Raw genomic sequence first — 5,729 nt, forward strand, 5'->3', positions numbered from 1 at the left:
GATCCCTGAAGATCCCCTGCTCCATCCTCTCCCTTCAGGCATGGCAATGTTCAGGGTCTGTTAGCTGGGCTCTTTAGCTAACAGCTGCTCTTGGTAGCTCCCTGAAGAGAAGCAGTGGCCAAAGCTCCAGCTGCTTTCCCACTACAGCCTGCAGAAAGGCTGGGGCTGAAAGAAGCTGGTGCTCACTTTGCCACCCTGCTGTGGCTCAGTGGGGGATGTGAGGTTAGCGGGAGGGGATGACGTCCCAAAAATCGCTACTGTCTGATTGCCAGGGTCAGAAGGGAAAGCAGATTCAGGTGCTTTCAGGTGATGGACCATGCCTCCAGGCTGTGACTAGGTTGGCTGAATTCCCTGCCATTGGTGCAGAAATCTTATCAGCACTGAGAATTAGGCTGATAACAGGATGATGACTGTGATAGGGTGCTTATCTCTGCACTTTGTCCCATCCCTTGCCACCCGCCTTGGTGCCAGCCCCCCCGCCCATCCTCCTCCCCTCCTGTTACCCCAAACAGGCTTTGCTCCCAGCCCTCGGGCTGCCAGCAGCAAGAACCCAGCCGGTATTGTCTAAACAGGGCCGTACAATGGGCAGCATTGTTGACACTGGATTTTTGCCCTCATTAAAGATGACCTCACAGCCCACCCCTTGGCCACTTCAGCCAGCCCCTCGGGACTGTAAGGCTGTCTTTTGAACTCGGGTAAATAAATTGGGAGGGGAGGGGGAGAAGGGGATGGGGAGCAGAGGAACACAGCAGCCTTTGTGCTGCCACCCTCTCCTCAGCACTGGTGCTCTCTGGTGTCTTTCTACCCACACCACACATGGCAGGCCAGGTGCCAAGGAGCCAGCATGCTGAGCGCCCTTCTCCACCCTCCCCAGCCTGCGTTCTGGGCAGTGACACCCTCTATGATCCTGCAGCCTCCTTTCTGGACATTTTCCGGACATCTCTCCTTGCCCTGGTCATTTCAGCTGTCCTTTCTCCTCCAGCCTTTCCGTGCCTCCCTGCCCACACCTCCTGCCTCTTCTCTTTAGGGCGAGACCATCCTCGCAACTATCTCCTGCTGCCAGCACTGTGAAAGTGCCAAGAAAGGACCGGGAAAATGCCACCTACTAGTGGCAGGTCTTCTGACCCAGCTTAGGTAGCGTGGGCCACATTGTCTCCATGGTCCTTCTGGAGACAGACTCCTGGCAGGGGAAGCAGACATACTCTCATAAAGTGAAACTGGTGGGCTGCCCTGAGAACATATACACGCTGCCAGGATGAGGAGCAGGAATGACAGGGAGTGAACCTGCTGGATCCTCATCCCATTCTTCCTCACTCTATGCTTGGAAGTAGCACTCGAAAAAAAACAAACACCCAAACCTCAAAGATGGGGTGTGCCTCTTCCTGTCTGCCACCCTCAACTGCCTACATCTATATTTCAGTTTCCTTTAAAGTGAATGTTTTGTTTCCTCTTGGGCAATGGGACTAGAGCAGAGACCTGCCTTTATATTCCTCCAGTGGGCAGCCCTCATGCCCTTCCTCTGTCTCTCCATTTATCCCGGTGAAAAGCTATGTCTTGGGAGCAGAGGTAGGAAAAGCTACTGTCTCGACACAAACTCTCCAGAATGCTGCATTTTCCCAATATGTGGTTTTGTTACCTAGAGTTGCCTTTCCTGGAATATTTACACACATACAGCATTGTGGCTAGAGGAGGAATAATCTTGGTTTATCCCAAGAAGATATTCAGACCACAAGTTTAATGCTCTTCCTTTCCCCACCCAGAGGATGAGGGCCAAAATGGCCTTTAGACCATTATAACATTATTTGGTTGTGAAATGTGACAGCAAGTGTCAGCATTTGGCCACCAACTTTGCATTAACCCAACACTAACAAAGCTATGGTGGGACCCCACAGGTATTTCGAGGATTAGAGAAGTGTCTTGATTTATGCTTCATTATCTCTGTCCACACCAACTCTTTGGTAAAGCAGGATAAATAAAAGGCATCATTCCTCACAGCCAAACAGATGACTGTTGTTTCAAGGTACAAAGTCCTCATCTGCTTCCAACTGGTCAGCACTAACCAGGCTTCAACCCCATGACTAGGGTGCAGCTGGCCTTCTCCACAGCCCTCAGCTACTCCCCAAAACAAAGCTTAATATTATAAGTAAGGAGAGCACAGATGAGCCCTGTCAGAGCAACCCCAAAGTTGTGCTCAGCCAGCATAGGCAAGTGGCTGCTCTCATCTTTTCTTTTGCTATTTTTTTTTTTTTTTTACTGCCTATAAAACGGAGGTGGTACTCATGTGCTTTGTCACATTCACAGCTGAAAATCCCTGACAGTTCCCACCTGAGCAGAGTGCCTCCCCACTGTGTCTTATGTCAGGCTGCAGCAGTGTGCACGACTGCCCACGGAAAGGACATTCAGAGTCCTGAAGGAGAGAGGTGCTACAAGCTGCTACATTTCTGTCCGGGAACATTTTTAGGTTTGCTTGCTGGGAATGAAGCCCTTACCTGCCTGCCTGGTTTTGCTGCCTTTCCAGGTCTTTGAAGAACCTGTCTACCCTGTCTCCTTTAAAGAATGGAGCTGGAAAACACACTCTTCCCTTTCCACATTCATTTCCTCACTTAAAGAAAAGGGCTGCAGACATGTGGGATCATGTCAGTTTTGGAGGCTAAAATGCCCCAAGTTAACTCGTTGATTGTGTTCTGAGTGTTAACAGGGGGAGAGATCTGTTGCAAGTGTAAAAGAAATCCTCAACAAGTAGCACTTAAGTGACTCTGCAGCCCATTATCTACTCTCAGTTATTTCTGATCACCTTTTTAAAGCCTCCTTGTTTTGTCTATTAAGTCTTGTGACAGCATCAAGATAGAAGTCCCATTCAAAAAGTCAAATTTACAAATACCTCTCACAAAGTCTGGACCTTATGGCACTGGAGAGCTGTGGCAGATGACGGACCACCACATGCATTCACACATTCACACAGTGTGCATTTGGCACGTTCTGGAATACTTTCTGTTTACTCCATGCTTTGTTTGGGTCATGTTTCCATGGGATTCAGGTATAAACTTCAAGAACCCATATGGGCACAGAAATTACTTTAACTTTCTCTGTTAAGGACAGGCCTTTTTATCCATGAGTCTTTGACAAAACACAGCTAAAGGCAAAGTAGCAGAGTTGCTCTCTTCACTATGACTTTTGATGTAGAGTTACACAACATTGTCACAGCTATTCTTTCCCTTCTAGCTTTACCTAAATGAAGATGGTTTGCTGAGGTTTTGGGAAAATGTGCTACGAGCCTACACTTACAGGTTGCTGGAACAGCACGGGGATCCCAAACCACAGTAGGGCTGCTCAGTTTTCCTACTGACGTATGTGATAGAAGATAGATCAAGCTTCCTACTTCTGTGGACTGTACTTAACTAGGAAGAGTGCAAAACATGTTGGAGGTCACTCTGCTTAGATTTCCAATAAGATCTTGGCAAATGTGATATGTGAACTGAAATAAATAGGATGAAACTCACTAAACAAGTACAAAGTTCTAGCTTGAGGGGGAAGAGAGTCAACTGCCCAAACCTACACTTAGAGGGCAATTTGGTGAGGTAGCAGTTCTAGAGTCAAGGGTCTGGGGCAACAGTAAAGCATGTGTTCAAAACCTCATGCAACTGGGAGCAGAGCAAACTGTAGATGTAGAAATAGTGGCATAGGAAAGACACGTGGAGTAACCATCTGGTTCTGCTTAGCACTGGGAACACCTTAGCTCTGAGGTTTTGCTCTGTTTATCCATTGTGTCACTGCTCTTTTTCTTTTTAAGTCTGCTGGCTCTGCGCTGTGTCTTGGGAACAACAACTCTGTAAAAGGAATTACATATAAAGATTAACCTTCCTGAACACACACACACAACAAACAAACAACAACAACGACACATAGACAGAATTCAGGCAAACTTACTCTGTCCTGCCCCAGCCAATCTTCATTTGCACATGAGACATTGACATGAGCAGCTCTGGGAGATGCCTGTCACGATGGCACCACTCAAACCACTAGCAAGGGACTGCAATGTTCCCCCACTGAGAAAGTTCCCATCTAATCACAACTTCTGAAATATTCTGAGACCACCCCAAAGGGACCCTGGGACACCAGCTAACAGGTCTGAGTGCTGGGGTAGGAGGAGTCTGGAAAATGCTGGAACACAGATAACAACCAATTGGTGTGCCAACATGCAGTGTTGCCAGTGCTAGGACCCGGACTCCTCTTTCACCACCTCTTTCTCAATCGGTCAAGAGCTGGCTCAACCAGGTGATTGGCTTATCCCTGAATATTAAGCACATGTAGCATCTAAGCCTAACAATGATGCCAGCCTCTGGCTTATTTTAAAAGGCACTTGAGCCCTTCTTATTTTTCTACCTATAAAACAGGATACTTATGGATTATATGGAATTACATGATTGGGAATGAATAAACATAGAGTACTGTGCAACACAGGACTGTGAAGGTGGAGTTTATGTTCTGTGGAAAAATGATCTTAATCTAAAAAATATTTTGGTTAGAGAAATGGGATGGACAGAGGTAGAAAGGTGGTGAATCATTTGCAGCTTCTGAGGAATCCACTCCTCTGCTCTCTCACCACGACTTGGCCAGCACCATCAGCTTGAGAATCATGGGAGTGAGCTCCTCAGGACATGCTGGGATAGGACTAGAGCAGCTCTTTGGTGCCCAGAGTCCCTGCCTCTGTTTCCAAAGGTGCCCGGATTCCTCATTCTGTATTTCCATGCTGGGGCTTGTTGCTGGATCTCGGGATATCACTGTACCTTAGGTGCAGGGACCCACCTCTTCCCTGGTGCTGCTGGATCAATAATAGCCATTTCTTGCACCCCTGGGGACTGTCTGTTACTCATCTTCAGCATGTGGGTGCTAACATGAGTTTCAGCAGGGGGGAATAAACAGCACCAAACTGTCAGCAGGTGACACCTGGAGGAAGAGGAGAGAGACAATCCTGAAGCAGGTGTCAGAGACGCGTGAGATTTTGCTCTGGAGGTCCCTGATCTCTGCATATCTTATCTCTAAAGCTTGCTCTGGGCATGACAGGAACAGGCAGGGGTGGGTTGCCCTAGCCAGGTGAGAGTTACGCGATAGCTAACCAGTGCTGTGGATGTTAGTTTGAATTCTTAATCCAATTTTATCCCCCCAGTCCCATCCCTTGTGCTACAGTATGTGAATGACGTGCAGGGAGCAGTAGCCTGCCAGAGAATGTTTTCCCAGGTGGAACAAATTGCATTTGCTTCACCCCAAACACTTGTGCTGATCCTCAGAGACTACTGATAGCCAAGTGCTGTGCCTGGCTCTTGCATAGGATTTGCTGCCTTTCACATCGTTGGCAGATGTCTCTGTAGCTCTGTCCAGGCAGCGATAGGATGGATTTTGCTGGCTCTGCCCTTTATTAACCAAGGTGATAGAGTGGGTAATAATTGAATGAGTTTGGCAGAGGACAATGCCAAGCTGATTTGGGGAGTGAGTACTAGTGGGGTCGTGGTTCCCGGGGCTTGTGGCTGCTGTGAGCTGCGGTCCCAGGCAATAGGAGCCAATTGAGAAGAGGGCCATGAAGGCAGGAGCAACCAGCTGCACAAAGGGGACAAGTCTGCAAGTGCACAGGCATCTGTTCTGTGCTGCCTGGCCCAGGAGGCCTTGTGGAGCCACAGCTGAACACAAGTCAGCAGTACCAGAGGGTTGCTAAATAAGATCATAAAGCTTGG

This window comes from Aythya ferina (assembly GCF_964211825.1).
Source record: "Aythya ferina genome assembly, chromosome: 7".
In the NCBI taxonomy this organism is placed as follows: Eukaryota; Metazoa; Chordata; class Aves; order Anseriformes; family Anatidae; genus Aythya; species Aythya ferina.